Source organism: Oncorhynchus kisutch, linkage group LG3 (assembly GCF_002021735.2).
Source record: "Oncorhynchus kisutch isolate 150728-3 linkage group LG3, Okis_V2, whole genome shotgun sequence".
NCBI lineage: Eukaryota > Metazoa > Chordata > Actinopteri > Salmoniformes > Salmonidae > Oncorhynchus > Oncorhynchus kisutch.
In genome coordinates, this window is record NC_034176.2 from 34,759,006 (window position 1) to 34,779,323 (window position 20,318).

Sequence of the window (20,318 nt, forward strand, 5' to 3'; positions counted from 1 at the left end):
ATTGCCACTAACATAATTGAACTTTTAGAGGTGGTAATGGAACAGTGCATGGGGTCATTGACTTATTCTTCTATCCTCAGATACTGTTTGAGAAGCTGTGCAAATCTCTTTCTATTGAAATCCTGAGCCTGGCTGAGTCATTACTCTTAAGAACCTCAATCTTCCCACTCTCCCTCTTTCTTCCCTATCACTGTGATTTGGTTTGTGCTTGCCATTGGTAACTTATTCAGAGAAATTATTTCAGAACTCTGGAGATGCATTTGATATTCAGGGGACTAAACTGAATTGAGGTTTAGGACTGACGGTGAGGGTTATGGTGAATAGATCTACTGTGGTCTCTGGTCTGGTTATTGCCTGTTATTTGTCATTTCCCTTTAGACAAACCATACTTACCTGTTACCTATTCTACATAACCAACCACTTGGTTACGGAGTCAAATCACTACTCAAGACATAAAAACCTATTCAACCCATCTGAATAACATAAATCAAATCAAATGTATTTATATAGCCCTTTGTACATCAGCTGATATCTCAAAGTGTTGTACAGAAACCCAGCCTAAAACCCCAAACAGCAAGCAATGCAGGTGTAGAAGCATGGTGGCTAGGAAAAACTCCCTAGAAAGGCCCAAACCTAGGAAGAAACCTAGAGAGGAACCAGGCTATGTGGGGTGGCCAGTCCTCTTCTGGCTGTGCCGGGTGGAGATTATAACAGAACATGGCCAAGATGTTCAAATGTTCATAAATGACCAGCATGGTCCAATAATAATAAGGCAGAACAGTTCAAACTGGAGCAGCAGCACGGCCAGGTGGACTGGGGACAGCAAGGAGTCATCGTGTCAGGTAGTCCTGAGGCACTAGGGCTCAGGTCCTCCGAGAGAGAGAACGAAAGAGAGAAAGAGACAATTAGAGAGAGCACACTTAAATTCACACAGGACACCGAATAGGACAGGAGAAGTACTCCAGATATAACAAACTGACCCTAGCCCCCCGACACATAAACTACTGCAGCATAAATACTGGAGGCTGAGACAGGAGGGGTCAGGAGACACTGTGGCCCCATCCGAGGACACCCCCGGACAGGGCCAAACAGGAAGGATATAACCCCACCCACTTTGCCAAAGCACAGCCCCCACACCACTAGAGGGATATCTTCAACCACCAACTTACCCTCCTGAGACAAGGCCGGGTATAGCCCACCCAGACAGGAAGATCACGTCAGTGACTCATCCCACTCAAGTGACGCACCCCCCTAGGGACGGTATGAAAGAGCCCCGGTAAGCCAGTGACTCAGCCCCTGTAATAGGGTTAGAGGCAGAGAATCCCAGTGGAAAGAGGGGAACCGGCCAGGCAGAGACAGCAAGGGCGGTTCGTTGCTCCAGAGCCTTTCCGTTCACCTTCCCACTCCTGGGCCAGACTACACTCAATCATATGACCCACTGAAGAGATGATTCTTCAGTAAAGACTTAAAGGTTGAGACCGAGTTTGCGTCTCTTACATGGGTAGGCAGACCATTCCATAAAAATGGAGCTCTATAGGAGAAAGCCCTGCCTCCAGCTGTTTGCTTAGAAATTCTAGGGACAATTAGGAGGCCTGCATCTTGTGACCGTAGCGTACGAGTAGGTATGTATGGCAGGACCAAATCAGAGAGATAGGTAGGAGCAAGCCTATGTAATGCTTTGTAAGTTAGCAGTAAAACCTTGAAATCAGCCCTTGCCTTGACAGGAAGCCAGTGTAGGGAGGCTAGCACTGGAGTAATATGATCAAAATTGTTGGTTCTAGTCAGGATTCTAGCAGCCGTATTTAGCACTAACTGAAGTTTATTTAGTGCTTTATCCGGGTAGCCAGAAAGTAGAGCATTGCAGTAGTCTAACCTAGAAGTGACAAAAGCATGGATAAATTTTTCTGCATCATTTTTGGACAGAAAGTTTCTGATTTTTGCAATGTTACGTAGATGGAAAAAAAGCTGTCCTTGAAATGGTCTTGATATGTTCTTCAAAAGAGAGATCAGGGTCCAGAGTAATGCCGAGGTCCTTCACAGTTTTATTTGAGACGACCATACAACCATTAAGATTAATTGTCAGATTCAACAGAAGATCTCTTTGTTTCTTGGGACCTTGAACAAGCATCTCTGTTTTGTCCGAGTTTAAAAGTAGAAAGTTTGCAGCCATCCACTTCCTTATGTCTGAAACACATGCTTTTAGCGAGGGCAATTTTGGGGCTTCACCATGTTTCATTGAAATGTACAGCTGTGTGTCATCCGCATAGCAGTGAAAGTTAGCATTATGTTTTCGAATGACATCCCCAAGAGGTAAAATATATTTTGAAAACAATAGTGGTCCTAAAACGGAACCTTGAGGAACACTGAAATTTACAGGTGATTTGTCAGAGGACAAACCATTCACAGAGACAAACTGATATCTTTCCGACAGATAAGATCTAAACCAGGCCAGAACTTGTCCGTGTAGACCAATTTGGGTTTCCAATCTCTCCAAAAGAATGTGGTGATCGATGATATCAAAAGCAGCACTAAGGTCTAGGAGCACGAGGACAGATGCAGAGCCTCGGTCTGATGCCATTAAAAGGTCATTTATCACCTTCACAAGTGCAGTCTCAGTGCTATGATGGGGTCTAAAACCAGACTGAAGCATTTCCTATACATTGTTTGTCTTCAGGAAGGCAGTGAGTTGCTGCGCAACAGCCTTTTCTAAAATGTTTGAGAGGAATGGAAGATTCGATATAGGCTGATAGTTTTTTATATTTTCTGGGTCAAGGTTTGGCTTTTTCAAGAGAGGCTTTATTACTGCCACTTTTAGTGAGTTTGGTACAAATCCGGTGGATAGAGAGCTGTTTATTATGTTCAACATAGGAGGGCCAAGCACAGGAAGCAGCTCTTTCAGTAGTTTAGTTGGAATAGGGTCCAGTATGCATCTTGAAGGTTTAGAGGCCATGATTATTTTCATCATTGTGTCAAGAGTTATAGTACTAAAACAGTTGAGCGTCTCTCTTGATCCTAGGTCCTGGCAGAGTTGTGCAGACTCAGGACAACTCAGCTTTGAAGGAATACGCAGATTTAAAGAGGAGTCCGTAATTTGCTTTCTAATAATCATGATCTTTTCCTCAACATGTTCCATGCCCTGTATCACCTATCTCCTCTGAATACATAAAGACTCATAAACTGCATCTTTGCCTCTGCCTGCACCCCTACCAGAGCCCACGGTAGATAGGCATCTATTTATCGTAACCCTCCCCTTAATTCAGTTACATTGGTCCTTCGACACGGATTGAAAGATAATCAATGGCTGCCGGTATAATTACCTGGCCATAGAGATATATAGAGGGCACAACTGCCACGAGTGCTCTCTGTCCTCACGTGACCATAGAGTTGGGTAGAGGGCACTACGAATGCCCTCTCCCCAACTCCACGTCACTGAGGGACCCTATACAGATATGTCTCACCCATAAGGTTAATTATTTTCTTTGATTTAATTTGCCATTTAAGTATTGAGATTTGGGAGTAAACAGCTTATTTCCCAGGACAGATACAGGTTTCTAAGATCCCATGCCACCACACAGACAATGTTATGAAGATTTCAAGAGTTTTTAATTAAACATTTATCTCGGTTTTACACCATTCACAGTCACAAACACATTCACACCAATCATACCCTCAGTCCCATATTGGAGAAGCCTGTTCTATTGTATAGATGGGTTAGTTGACAAAATCACAAATATATATATTTTTAAAGGGGTGGATCAGCTTAATATTGCGGAAAGAATACTAGTTCCATCAATGTAATTGTCTGCATCATTTCCAATCCCCCATATATTTTTTTGGTAAATATAAATATCCATACACATATACACATATATACATACACATACCTATATACACATACCTACAGTGCCTTGCGAAAGTATTCGGCCCCCTTGAACTTTGCGACCTTTTGCCACATTTCAGGCTTCAAACATAAAGATATAAAACTGTATTTTTTTGTGAAGAATCAACAACAAGTGGGACACAATCATGAAGTGGAACGACATTTATTGGATATTTCAAACTTTTTTAACAAATCAAAAACTGAAAAATTGGGCGTGCAAAATTATTCAGCCCCTTTACTTTCAGTGCAGCAAACTCTCTCCAGAAGTTCAGTGAGTATCTCTGAATGATCCAATGTTGACCTAAATGACTAATGATGATAAATACAATCCACCTGTGTGTAATCAAGTCTCCGTATAAATGCACCTGCACTGTGATAGTCTCAGAGGTCCGTTAAAAGCGCAGAGAGCATCATGAAGAACAAGGAACACACCAGGCAGGTCCGAGATACTGTTGTGAAGAAGTTTAAAGCCGGATTTGGATACAAAAAGATTTCACAAGCTTTAAACATCCCAAGGAGCACTGTGCAAGCGATAATATTGAAATGGAAGGAGTATCAGACCACTGCAAATCTACCAAGACCTGGCCGTCCCTCTAAACTTTCAGCTCATACAAGGAGAAGACTGATTAGAGATGCAGCCAAGAGGCCCATGATCACTCTGGATGAACTGCAGAGATCTACAGCTGAGGTGGGAGACTCTGTCCATAGGACAACAATCAGTCGTATATTGTACAAATCTGGCCTTTATGGAAGAGTGGCAAGAAGAAAGCCATTTCTTAAAGATATCCATAAAAAGTGTTGTTTAAAGTTTGCCACAAGCCACCTGGGAGACACACCAAACATGTGGAAGAAGGTGCTCTGGTCAGATGAAACCAAAATTGAACTTTTTGGCAACAAAAAGTTTACACAATGGTGTAAAAGCAACACAGCTCATCACCCTGAACACACCATCCCCACTGTCAAACATGGTGGTGGCAGCATCATGGTTTGGGCCTGCTTTTCTTCAGCAGGGACAGGGAAGATGGTTAAAATTGATGGGAAGATGGATGGAGCCAAATATACAGGACCATTCTGGAAGAAAACCTGATGGAGTCTGCAAAAGACCTGAGACTGGGACGGAGATTTGTCTTCCAACAAGACAATGATCCAAAACATAAAGCAAAATCTACAATGGAATGGTTCAAAAATAAACATATCCAGGTGTTAGAATGGCCAAGTCAAAGTCCAGACCTGAATCCAATCGAGAATCTGTGGAAATAACTGAAAACTGCTGTTCACAAATGCTCTCCATCCAACCTCACTGAGCTCGAGGTGTTTTGCAAGGAGGAATCAGTCTCTTGATGTGCAAAACTGATAGAGACATACCCCAAGCGACTTACAGCTTACAGCTGTAATCGCAGCAAAAGGTGGCGCTACAAAGTATATTAACTTAAGGGGGCTGAATAATTTTGCACGCCCAATTTTTCAGTTTTTGATTTGTTAAAAAAGTTTGAAATATCCTATAAATGTCGTTCCACCTCATGATTGTGTCCCACTTGTTGTTGATTCTTCACAAAAAAATAAAGTTTTATATCTTTATGTTTGAAGCCTGAAATGTGGCAAAAGGTCGCAAAGTTCAAGGGGGCCGAATACTTTCGCAAGGCACTGTATATAGACATACATACTTTTTTAAAGAATATGCCTTTATTATTATTTCCCACAAACCCTACCACCGATCCCCCAATCGGATTAAACTAATAAACACTTCGGCTTTTACCTTCAATTTATACATCTTATATACATTTTACAGACTATTTTGCAATAGTTTTTTTTTTTTTGTACTTCCGCTATTTCGAATGTCCATCCAGTTTGATTTCTATTTGTAACTGTGCTATTTCACAAAAGTTCTGAACCTATAGACATTGTACAGACCCCGTATGTTTTACATGTTTTATCTTGTTATTAGTCCCACCCTTCAGCTCCATTCAACCTCTCCCATCTATCTCTCAACATCATCCATTTTGGATTTCTATTTGCCATATATTTTTCAACTGTGCTGTGATGCTTCACAAACTAATTGAACCGTTCTATTCTCATAGCTTCTACAGATTGTAAATTAAAAATAAACATGTTTGCTAAAATAATGATTATATTATCGATCGATTGACTATGGCTTTTCAAATCACCCAGTATTGCGATCTGCAACGTTAGTTTTAGGCAAATGCTGCAATTCTTCAGCCATTCCTGGGCCTGTGACCAAAAACGAGCTACATATGGACAATACCAAAATAAATGCTCTAATTACTCTGCCTCCTCACAGCAGAATCTGCAGAGCTGGGAAGAGGGTATCCCCCATATATATAACATTCTATTAGTTGCAAGAATTTTGTATAGTATAGGCGTTGTTTTGCATATCAATTCATAAACCATGTGCCATGGAATGGGTACATCGAAAATCTCTTCCCAACTATTTTGCAATTTATATGGCACAGCTGTCCGTTTTTTGGTCCTTAAATGAAATTGGTATATGTTTTTATTTATCACACTTTTCTTTAACCATTTATGTTATTTAATGCAGGGCCGACATACAAGTTCCTTACTTTTTCTCCGTTCTACTTGCCTCTTCCATTTTTGTGGTAATGCTGCAATTAATTGGTTGTAATTTTGGGTAGAGCAGACATTTCCATAAATCTGTGTTAGCTGACATATTTCCACCAGTCCTATTCATGATATCATTCACAAAAACTATACCTTTTTTAAACATTTCTTCAAAAAATATCGTTTTTAAAAAATCAATTAGCATATTTTAATTTAACCACAATATTTGTTGTATTATTTTTTCTGTCTTTTCAGGTGGATTAAACTGAAATCACAACCAAATTTCTAAGGCTTGTTTAAAAAAGAAAGATATTTTGGAGATTATTTCCTTTTCAAACAATCGAAAGTGGGCCGGTGTAATCTGAATAAAGGGGAAAAGGCTAGGATGAGACATTCGTACCAATTTACTAGAGAACCAGTTTGGATTTAATAAGTCTAACTTTTGTATGACGGATGCCTTTAGTGAGAGGTCTAATGCTTTAATATTTAATCATTTCTGCCCTCTGAATTCATATTCGGTATATAAATAGGCCCTTTTAATTTTATCTGGCTTGCCATTAAAAATAAAATTGAATATTACATGTTCATATAATTTATAAAGCAGGTCACTAGGTGTAGGCAAAACCATAAGCAAATAGGTCAACTGTGATATGACTAAAGAGTTAATCAGGGTGATTTTTCCACAAATAGACAGGTATTTCCCTTTCCATGGTAGCAAGATCTTACCTATTTTTGCTAACTTTCTATAAAAATGTATTTGAGTGAAATAATTTCTTTCTTTTGGGATTTGTATACCGAGTATGTCCACATCTCCATCACACCATTTTATTGGTAAACTACATGGTAATGTAAAATTCAAATTTTTTTAGTGATCCAATATGTAATATCATAATTATCATAATAATTTATTATCACTGGTTTTAATCCAGAGAGAATAGCCAAAGTATCTAGATCCTCTATGAGGCCGTGGAGAGACTCTAATTGGGGTTTTAAAAGAAAACCTGAATCATCAGCGTACAATGACACCTTGGTTTTTAAGCCACGGATTTCTAATCCCTTAATATTATTGTTTGATCTAATCTTAACAGGTAACATTTCGATGGTAATAATAAATAGATATGCCGATAGTGGACAACCTTGTTTTACTCCTCTAGAGAGTTTAAAACTTTGAGATGTAGCCATTATTTACTATTTTACACCTAGGGTTACTATATATAACTTTAACCCATTTTATAAGGGATTCTCCAAAATTGAAATATTCTAGGCATTTATACAGAGGCAAAAAAGTATTTGATCCCCTGCTGATTTTGTACATTTACCCATTGACAAAGAATTGATCAGTCTATAATTTTAATGGTAGGTTTATTTGAACAGTGAGAGACAGAATAACAACAACAAAAAATCCAGAAAAACCCATGTCAAAAATTTTATAAATTGATTTGCATTTTAATGAGGGAAATAAGTATTTGCAAAACATGACTTAGTACTTGGTGGCAAAACCCTTGTTGGCAATCACAGAGGTCAGACGTTTCTTGTGGTTGGCCACCAGGTTTGCACACATCTCAGGAGGGATTTTGTCCCACTCCTCTTTGCAGATCTTCTCCAAGTCAGTAAGGTTTCTAGGCTGATGTTTGGCAACTCGAACCTTCAGCTCCCTCCGCAGATTTTCTATGGGATTAAGGTCTGGAGACTGGCTAGGGCACTCCAGGACCTTAATGTGCTTCTTCTTGAGCCACTCCTTTGTTGCCTTGGCCGTGTGTTTTGGGTCATTGTCGTGCTGGAATATCCATCCATGACCCATTTTCAATATCCTGGCTGAGGGAAGAAGGTTCTCACCCAAGATTTGATGGTACCTGGCCCCGTCCATCGTCCCTTTGATGCGGTGAAGTTGTCCTGTCCCCTTAGCAGAAAAACACCCCCAAAGCTTCCACCTCCATGTTTGACTGTGGGGATGGTGTTCTTGGGGTCATAGGCAGCATTCCTCCTCCTCCAAACACGGCGAGTTGAGTTGATGCCAAAGAGCTCCATTTTGGTCTCATCTGACCACAACACTTTCACCCAGTTGTCCTCTGAATCATTCAGATGTTCATTGGCAAACTTCAGATGGGCATATATATGTGCTTTCTTGAGCAGAGGGACCTTGCGGGCGCTGCAGGATTTCAGTCCTTCACGGCGTAGTGGGTCACCAATTTTCTTGGTGACTATGGTCCCAGCTGCCTTGAGATCATTGACAATATCCTCCCGTGTAGTTCTGGGCTGATTTCTTACTGTTCTCATGATCATTGCAACTCCACGAGGTGAGATCTTGCATGGAGCCCCAGGCCGAGGGAGATTGACAGTTCTTTTGTGTTTCTTCCATTTGCGAATAATCGCAGCAACTGGTGTCACCTTCTCACCAAGCTGCTTGGCGATGGTCTTGTAACCCATTCCAGCCTTGTGTAGGTCTACAAACTTGTCTCTGACATCCTTGGCGAGCTCTTTGATCTTGGCCATGGTGGAGAGTTTGGAATCTGATTGATTGATTGCTTCTGTGAACAGGTGTCTTTTATACAGGTAACAAACTGAGATTAGGAGCACTCCCTTTAAGAGTTTGCTCCTAATCTCAGCTCGTTACCTGTATAAAAGACACCTGGGAGCCAGAAATCTTTCTGATTGAGAGGGGGTCAAATACTTATTTCCCTCATTAAAATCCAAATCAATTTCTGTCTCTCACTGTTCAAATAAACCTACCATTAAAATTATAGACTGATCATTTCTTTGTCAGTGGGCAAACATACAAAATCAGCAGGGGATCATATACTTTTTTCCGTCACTGTATATAAACTCCAGTCGTATTTTATCAAAAGCCTTTTCAAAATCAGCTATGAAAACTAGGCCTGGTGTCCCCGATATTTCATAGTATTCTATTGTTTCCAGTACTTGTCTTATATTATCTCCAATGTATCGTTCATGTAAAAAACCTGTCTGATTAGGATGAATAATATCTGACAATATTTTTTAAATTCTATGCGCCAAGCATTTTGCTATGATTTCTGCATCACAACACTGAAGTGTAATTTTACAATATTATTAGGGAAAAAATCCATACAATTAGTTTCTGTTAGTGGAGATGGAGGAGCCTGAAATGAAAACATATTCTTGAAGTACTTTACTTCCTCTTTCAAAATATAATTTGGTGAATCATGTGTGACTCTATCATTTGTAACAAGTTATAATACATTTTTTTGGTAGCATTTCTATTTTGAAGAGAATGTGGTGCATTTTTCCCCATATTCCATCCAGTTTGCTTTATTTTATAATCTATTACACTGGATCTTTCTTGAATAAGTTCCTCCATTTCTTTTTGTTTTTCCTCTAACTTATTATGTGCCTCTATGGTACTGTTTTTATTGCTATCTAACTGTACTGTTAGTCCTTCAATTTCCTTTGTTAATATGGACTCTTTTGATCTACATTGCTTTTGTTTTATGGATGAGCACTGAATTGCATGGCCTCTAAAGGCACATTTAAAAGTGTCCCATACAATAAGGGGATCTGCTGTACCTATGTTATGTCTGAAAAAGTCTGTTATAAATTCTTCTGTCCTAGATCTAAACAATTTATCATCTAGTAGGCTTTGATTAAATTTCCAATATCCTCGCCCACGTGGAAATACTGTAAGAGTAATATATATGCCAATTATGTGATGATCCGACCGCATTCTGTCCCCTATCAACACTTTTTTTAAACTTTTGGTGCCAGAGAGAATGGCATAAGAAAGTAGTCAAGACGACTAGCTTGATTAAGCCTCCGCCATGTATATCTCACTAGGTCAGGGTATTTAAATCTCCATATATCCACTAATTCCAATATATCCATGACATTCATGATTTCCTTAAGTGCCTGAGGGTGAGTTTGTAGTGTGATTTCCTTTCCGGTCCATAGAGATATTTAAAACCGTATTAAAATCTCTCACCATAATAATAGAGTCTAGTGTTGCTTGTAGAGTTGATACATTTTTATATATATTTTCAAAGAGGCTTGGATCATCATTATTTGGACCGTATAGGTTAATAAGCCATATCTGTCTATTGTCCAATAACATATTTAAAATAATCCATCTACCTTGATAATCTGCTTGGACAATTTGCACATTTGGATCAAAATGACTGTTAATTAAAACCATCACACCTTTTGAATTTCTTTGCCCATGGGAGAAATATATTTCGCCCCCGAGTTCTTTTTCCACAAAACTTCATCTAAAATTGTTGAATGGGTTTCCTGTAAACAATAGATATTATATTCCTTCTCTTTTAGCCAGGTAAATACTGATCGTCTTTTCTTATTATCTGCTAGGCCATTACAATCGTAACTGGCTATACTTATTTCACCACTTACCATAATGAGACACAACTTTCAATTCTATTTATCAAATTATATGTTTGTAAACATACCATTAAAAAGTAACATGATGATTGAGTGTCTATATAGCTGTACCATGATATTTGCATTGCTACTAAGTAAACTTCCAATTGGTCCCCACCATTCCAACCTCTAAAAGCCCTCCTCATCCCGAGCTGGGCCGTAATCCCAATGCCCGGCAGACCACCTCCGACCCTCCGCATCCCATAGCACTGAACAGACTGGGATCCATCCTTCAAAAAGAGCACACAGTGCCATTTACCGAATTGAAGTAGATCAACTGCCAAATGCATTTCCATCGCCCTCACATCGATTTGTATTATATATAGCTGTGGATCATCCTCTATTGTCCCTAACATCTTTTACTCCTTCGCAACAGTTGTGGGATACACACATACACACACACACACACACTCAACCCTTTCCAACCCCACACAACCATAAACTCACATTCTCAACAGTTGCACTATCCCAGAGCCCAACTCAAGAAAGGTCCTGATTTACAAATGCACTTACTGTTGCAGCTGCATGAGAAGGCCTGCAAGACCGCGCAAAAGAAATGGGCAGAAATTGAGAGATTTTATTAACCATTGTCACATCCTAGATGATGGAGGTCAAATGTACACCTTTTCCCTGAAACACCCACAATACGGTCACCCATATTGACCATATTCCCAAGCATCTCCATGCAGTCAGACTTTCGATTTTGTGCCACCAGGGTCACAATAATATACCCCCTCTCTGAATGTCCAAGTGTGACCCCCTCCCCATGGGTTACTGCAGCTAGTGTTCCCAGCACTGCCACTGCCTGGGTGGGGGCACCCCACCGGCTAGGTACAAGGTCGTCAAGGTTCTCATTAGCAGCTTTGAGAATTTCCTTGTATAGTATGCTCTCCCTTTAGGTTGCTTTGGCTTTGCAGGACCAACCCTGCCAAGCAGGCTCAGAATCTTGAGGTGGCAGTGCTGCTCTTGGTCTCTGACCATCATTTGGCTGCATACAGACAGACCGCTTACAGCAGGCCCATAAAACAGTTAGGGACTTCTCATTAGTATCTGGGTCATTCAGGTGGGTGTCTAGGGTATAGGGTTGTGGACCATACCATTAAATTAGGATCATAAATAAATAATTAGTTGTCATTTATTTTAAAAATGTAGTTCCCCACGATAGGACCATAAATAAATCAAGTGTATAATTTATTTAAAAACTGTTCCACCATGATAGGACAATAAATAAATAAGTCGTATAAATCATTATAAAAGTATATCCATCATCTGAACAACATTGAAAGCCCTCTCATACCCCGGCTCACAGCAATACATTGGTTCTGGGATACGCAACCATTTCATTACTCACTCACTCACCTTTCCCAAACATAACAAATAAAATAAAGAATAAACACACACCACACCATCCACACATACTGGGCCTTCTGTTTATGTAGTTTTTATCTTCACCATGTTGAATTAATGCTTGTGTGTTCCAATTACAAAAGCAATTTTTTTTATTGTATTGTTACAATCCGTAACCGGGCTAGAATTGTGTTTCATTATTTTCCTCATCTATGAGAACTTTGTAATTTTTTAAAATAACCATGGATTCGTCTTTATGTCTCTGAATAACTGGTTAACAATATATAGTTTATCAACGACGAGAGTTACTCGTTTCCTTTTAATCTATTTTCTTAGAAAATTGCATACAGAACTTTACACCGTTCTGCAATTTCCTTCGGAAACTGATCATTCATGCCAATTTTGGTCCCAGCAAGTATTTTACCCAGGCTTTTAACCATTATTTTATCTTTAAATTAAGCAAATTTGGCAACGATTGGGCGTTCATACCTTTGGCCTCTCTGTCCAAAGCGGTGTACACGTTCCAGTTGGATTTTGTCGATAGCTTGGCGTGGGATCTGAAGCGCTGTAAGGAGGATCTCTCTAACTACAGATTCAGGAACTTCCCCTTCTTTCTCCTGGATACCTGTAAGTACCAGATTCTCTCTCATGGATCTAGTTTGTATGTCCAGTAAGGCTTCTCTCAGAAAGGTGTTCTCCTTTTTAATTTCATTCACTTCGGTTTCAATCTTATTGCCTGTCCCTTTTAGATTGGAGAAGGAAACAAACAATGTCGCAGCTTTTTCATCACTCATCTCAAGGCTTGCCTTCAACTCTTTTATATCCTTACTAACTAATTCAAGTATACCCAGTTGGTCATTTATTGATTTTAACAGATCGGTTTCGACCTTTACCATTCCCGGTGGTGAAAATATTATATTGTCTGTATCTGTAGAAGAGTCACGTTTTCGTTTTGGAATCGGTTCCCCTGTCTTACTCTCCGTCATGTTTGGGTGTTGCTTGTTTTCGTAATATTTGTCGATAAATGTCTCTAGTCTTAATTTTTGTTTTGTGTTATTATCCAAATTGAAGGTTATCACCCACCAGATTGTGTAGTGCTAATATTTTAGTTTAACTTGCCAATATTGAATATTACGGTTTATCTTGAGGTGCTCCACATAACGTCGTTCAGTCCGCCATTACCTGTCCGCCATTTTCCGCCACGAAAATTTTTTCCGTCAGGTAAGCAATTTGCATGCTTCAATGGGGCAGAAGTCAGTGAGTTGTTGTGATTCTGGATGGCCAGATAGCTACCAACAATGACAAAAACTTGCCATGTGGGAAATTGTAAGTGACTCGTTTCATCTTGTTCTTGATATCATGTCTTGTTTTGACTGATTTCATTTCAATGATAATATGGCAAAAATTCTCTAGCTAGCTAAACCACCAACATGTAGTTGAGAGACAAAAGTGCCCATTGTGCAAATGTATTTATGTGTTCAATAAACATTGAACATAAAATATAGTTTACATATTGTCAACAATCTCCGTCAACATCATCTGTTTTGCCCGATAGCTGCTCACCGGTCAGTTATGTTGCTAAACAACCAACCCAATAAGGTCCTGAAAAAGACAAATCATACAGGCATCTACCTCTTCAAACCAAAAATAATCACATCTACATTATCAAAAACGAGGTCATCACTTTTCCCACCCCATGTCCTTCAATTGATCAATATACTGTAAGTTCAAATGACTACCTTTTATAGAGATTTAATTAAAATTAAGGTGCCTTCTTTCATAAAATATTTCCCTGTGTTGCATCACGCCTATAAAGTATGAACATGTGCTAATGATGATTCCATACATACATATTCAACATCCATTTTTGTAGGGCATGTCATCAATTAACAACTGAGCTGGGTCTAAAGCCCCTTCCACTGAATCCCTTTCAAGTGCCTAACTACTGAATATTCAGTAGTGAATACATCCACTACACTTCAAGTGGTTCTAGGAATGCTTTACTTAATAACAACCACTTCAGACTTCATCTGGTGGAGAAAAAAAATTGCTTAAAAATCCATCCTTAAAAATATCAATAGATCTATTTTTGATTAAACTGTTGGCATAGAACAGCTTGGGTGTGCAGAACTGCTTGTTAGACAGCTCATTACAATGTCTGGATTTAATTGATTGGGACCTTAATTGATTATTAATCAACACTGTAGAGAGAGAAATCCATGTCAATCTCAGCCCAAACAGCTCAGTAATCCTTTCCCTCCCAACCACTTAGACATGTGGATGGTAAGTGGTTGCTTTTTTAAGAAATATGTCATGTTACAGAGCATTCAAATAGACATGTATTTAATGGTTGAAGGATTTTCTGTCCTATTGAACAGGGAATCATGGCAGCTCTTTTCATTCTATTTATATATGCAACATTCATAATGTTTCAAATCAGAATACAGCCCTGGTGAGTTACACACGTCTCTGGGCAGTCACCCCCCCCCCCCCCCCCCCCCTCACCTGCCTCATCTCCTGCTGTGGCGGGTGAATCATCCACTCATATGTCTTCTGTGTGCCTGCCGGTGGAGGAGAGATGAGAGGAGAGATGAGGCCCGCGACCCCCGGTGCACAATTAATTAGTGATCATTATCCCATCTCCGCTTCCATGAGTGGGCGCTGGGCTTTTGTCCTGTCTGACAAAATAGCTAACATAGCTAACACAGCCGCCACCGTGACACCCGCTGCCTCTCAATTGAGCGCATGATTTAGGAACATGACAGTGCATCATAACAGGCTTGGCTACGGCTTTGCAGCATGCCAAGCCTGATAAACAGATAGGATTCATTAGTGCTATTGTAAACACGAAATGGAGAGGAAGGAAGGAAGCAGAGGAGGATGGTGGATGTTCTAGAGGCCATAAGAAAGAAACAGATGAGATCGCACTCTTTTTGTTTTGTTCTTGTTCTTTATAAAATCACAGACAGACAGGAGGTTTGACATTGTGGGTGACATATCATTGTCGATGAAAATGTCTTGCTCTCGCAAGAACCTCAAGGGGCGCTAGACCCCTGCTTGTTTTACGTTTGTATACACAGGGACATAATGATGTCTGCTCCATAACAATACAAATGCATCTTGAGTTCATATGCATGAGTTCATACACATTGCATAAAACTGACAAAATGTAATCATGATTTGTATGGTGGCCATTGGCTCAACTTACCCCATGGCCATTGGCTCAACTTACCATAAGGTCATTGCCTCCACTTACCACAAGGCCATTGGCTCAACATACCACAAGGCAAACATTTTGACTATATTAGCCCACAAAGCTACACTTTCATGCTAGGTTTAGGACCACATACTGTAGCTTATGGAGACCCCAACTGATGTATAAAACTAGCTTACAATATCTACTTTGGTTTAAGTACAATACAACCTATAACACATACATTTTACATTGTGAAAAGCAGTTTTTTGGACAACTTTTTCCACATTGTTTCATCCTTCACAGACTCCATGAAAAGATGATATCTTCCTAAATATGGTTTCCTAGAAACAAGAGGGGGCTGAACCCTTTAACCTCAAATAACACCACTCTCCGCTATATTTTAATGCAGATATTCTGCAATACTTCAGCAATGCGGACTGAATCCAGCCCTAACTCTTTTCATGTTCAGATCCATTTTTGGTTCCCAGAACCTTTGAAAGCCATTATAACCATAAAGGGAATGCACCCTCCTCCAATACAGAAACACACACAGCCAAAGGTCATTTGTGTTGAAGTTTTTATTGTCTATCACATCACTGGATGCTGCTTTACAGATAATGTGTGTGCCTTCTATTGAGGCCTCTGACACAAACACAAATTTATTGTGACCATTTTTCTATGCTTCTATTAATCAAGATGTGTGTTTGCGTGTGACTTTCTCTCTTTCGCTGGCGTGGGTGAGCCTTGGTACTTTCCCTCTAATAAAACAGATACATGATGATGAAAGTGATACCTTCTGGAGGACTCTCTCCCTCCCGTCATGACTCACGACGGCGGGGGAGTAAGTAAACAAAACATGAGCGTCATTAAAAACTCCAGATAAACCAACAGGATATTCTACTGAGAAATGTGGTGAGGACAACAGCTGACGCTGATTAGTCAAGGCTCATGGCTGGCGGCCCGGCTCAGTGTGCTGAGAGAACAGAGTGCCACAGTATGGGAGTGGCTGCGGAGTACATCTGGTGGTACAGTATGGATCCTTTCCACCGTCTCCTCTCGGAGCTGAAAAAGGTTAAGGTCGACAAGACAATGTTGGTCAAATCTTACTTGCTCTGATACGTCTTTCTCAGCAAGAGGAGAATAGGCTGGTCTGTCTGTATGGATCCTTTATCCCCAGTCTCCGCTTAGCACTGATACAGATTTTCTTAAAATTCCGAGACGAGAAGTGCTTGTGTGATAAAAGCTACCGATGGACTGACTGAGAGTCAGACAACATTGGTCAAACATACAGGAGGCTGCTGAGGGGAGGATGGCTCATAATAATGGCTGGAATGGAGATAATGGAATGGTATCAAACACATGGAACCATGTGTTAAATGTGTTCATAACCATTCCATTATTATGAGCCCATTTCCCCCAATTAAGGTGCCACTGGCCACCTGTGGTCAAACGTTACTTGTCCTGACATTTCCTGATAAATAGAACTTTACTAAAAAGTAGTTAGTCATCTTGTTTACAAAGAGATGGATGAAGTTATACACTGAGTATACAAAACATTAGGAACACCTTAATATTGAGTTGCACACAACCAACCACCCACGTGACATCAATAAGGGATCATAGCTTTCACCTCAATTCAACTGGTCATGGAAACAGTCTATGTCATGGAAAGAGCAGGTATCCTTCATGTTTTGTATACTCAGTATGGTGTATTCAAGAGGAATGGGACATGGAACGTTTTGCTTTTAAAAATACACCCAGATTTTTCTGACTTGGCAAAACCACACCCAGCACAAAATCCAAACAGGAAATCCAATGAGAAATGTGTCCAGCAGTCCTCTTTGGACCTAAGGTGGCCTTGCCAAACACTATGGTTATCATTAGCACTTACAGAAAGCTGCACGCAAACATGACTGTGTCAGAGTGCTATGCGAGCTGTGAAATGTTATGAAATGTTTTGAAAGCCTTGGACGAATCAGATGGAGTTAAATCAGAGATTTGCTAAATAGACATTGATGCACAACAGATTAGGTGGATTAAAGGAAATGTTAAGGGCAAATAGTGGGCGACCTTGTACAGCATCCAGCCATCCGAGGCTTACACATTGTGAGTACTGGCATTATGATTATCAAAACCACAAACATGATTATGCAGCAGGGAGAGTGTGAAAGGCAATTGGAAGGTAGGATGTGGGAAATAAATAAACAGGGGTTGGTGCTTCTCAAGCATGTATAAACTGCTGCACCTCCCCAGTTCCATACAGCTTTATCTACACCACATCTGGAATGACCAATTATATCATACTGTATGTCTATGGGAGTGATGCAAGTTAATGCATACAGATTGTAGCTTCAACTTGGGGTGTGTATATATATTCCGTGATCCACATACATTGAGTATCCATGACATAGACTGACCAGGTGATTCCAGGTGAAAGCTAGGATCCCTTTTTGATGTCACTTAAATCCATTTCAATCAGTGTGGATGAAGGGGAGGAGACACGTTAAACAAGGATTTGCCTTGAGACAATTGAGACATGGATTGTGTATGTGCGCCATTCAGAGGGTGAATGGGCAAGACAAAGGATCTATGTGCCTTTGAATGGGATATGGTAGTAGGAGCCAGGCGCACCAGTTTGTCTCAAGAACTGCAACGATGCAGGGTTTTACATGCTCGCCAGTTTCCGGTGTGTATCAAGAATGGTCCACCACCCAAAGGACATCCGGCCAACTTTTCACAACTGTCGGAAGCATTTGAGTCAACATGGGCCAGAATCCCTGTGGAACACTTTCAACACCTTGTAGAGTTCATGCCCTGATGAATTGAGGCAACTCAATATTAGGAGGGTGTTCCTAATGTTTGCTATACTCAGTGAATATTCTGTGGACCCGTGTATAATGTGTCTCCTCAGTTGAGCACAGAAGGTACTGTAATGTGTATTGTCTGGGCTGGGAATGGTCCACACCCAGACTCGCCACTCATACTGTCGATCAGAGAGTAGTGGAGCAACAGCATCCCCCTGTGGTCCTTTTTCCTATTTCTGTTACTGAGGGTAAGTTAATTAGAGGGCTAGTGAGCAAGACTGAGAAAAGTACATTTCACTTTCGCGTTTGTGACATTCGGACAAACAAAAGGAACAATCAGCTCTGGTCAAAAAGTGGAACTGTGTCAGTCTGACTACAGACCCATTCCACCAAACTGTAGGGCAAGAATGGACAACTTTAGTCTACTTGCCAATGGGGGCCTGAGAGTATGTCTGTTGTTTATCTTTTTCCTGGAAATTGATTGCTTACAAAGCGCACATACCTGAGGGGTAATTCCAGAAAGCCGGATTAGTGAGTTAGTGAAATCCGTCGTACCAGAATTTGAGCAACCTCAGAATTTCTGGTTTCAGAAATTGAACACGATGTATAGCCTGATCAGAAACCATAGCAACGAATACTCTATAGCAAACCTTCTACCTACTAGGTTAACTTGACCTTAGTCTGTCCTGGTGAATAAAGAAGGGGCTTCTCTGCCAATCAGATTCTTGTCCGACAGGAAGGCTTGTTGCCTGGCTACCCATACTCCTTGCTCCTGCCAATGGTGCAGTTATTATTTACACTTTGTATGGTGTATCAATACACAAAGTCACTACTAAGATACAGGCACCTTTCCTAACTCAGTTGTCGCAGAGTAAGGAAACCGCTCAGAGATGTTACCATGACGCCAATGGTGATTTTAAAATAGTTAGAGTTTAATGGCTGTGATAGGAGATAACTAAGGATTAACAACATTTCAGTTACTTCACAATACTAACATAAATGACAGCATGAAAAGAAGGAAGCCTGTACAAAATACTGCAAAGAATATGGCAAAAAATGTACTTTTGTGCTGAAAACAAAGGGTTATGTTTGGGGTAAATCCAGCACAACACATCACTGAGTACCCCTCTCTATTTTGTTTAAGCATGGTGGTGGCTGCATCATGTTATGAGTGTGCTTGTCATTGGAAAGAACTAGAGTTTTTTTGTTGATAAAAATAAACGGAGTAGAGATACGTTCAGTCTGCTTTCCAACAGACACAAGGAGATTAGGACAATTACCTAAAACACAAGGCCAAATATACACTGGAGCTGCTTAATAAGTTAACTTAAATTGGCTTCTATGGCAACGTCTAAGGCAATACTTGAAAATGGCTGTCTAGCAATGATCAACCACCAACTTGACAGAGCTTGAAGAATGTATTTATGAACAATGGTCAAATACTGTACAATACAGGTGTGCAAAGCTCTGAGTCTAACAGAAAGACTAACAGCAGTAATCACTGCAAAATGTGATTCTAACATGCATTGACTCAGGGGGTCGAATTCCTATCTAATCAAGACAGTGTTTTATTTTCCATATATATTTTTTTACATTAAAATTATTTTGTGTAGATCGTTGACAAAAAAATGGCAATTAAATCAATTTGAATCCCACTTTGTAACACTCATTTTGTCACTTGAAGTTTCCTATAAGAATGTGGGCAATGCTGAACGATTTGGCAAGGGGGGTACTAAGCTACCATATGGAGAGAAAAAAATATGGTAATACCATGGATCATTTAGCTATTCGATTTAGATTTTTAGATTCCATAAATGTGTCATAAGGAATAAGGTTTTGGAGTGTCTGTCCTATATTTTGTATTTATTTTTATTTCACCTTTATTTAACCAGGTAGGCTAGTTGAGAACAAGTTCTCATTTACAACTGCGACCTGGCCAAGATAAAGCATAGCAGTGTGAACAGACAACAACACACAGTTACACATGGAGTAAACAATAAACAAGTCAATAACACAGTAGAAAAAAGAAAAAAAAGTCTATATACACATTGTGTGCAAAAGGCATGAGGAGGTAGGCGAATAATCACAATTTTGCAGATTAACACTGGAG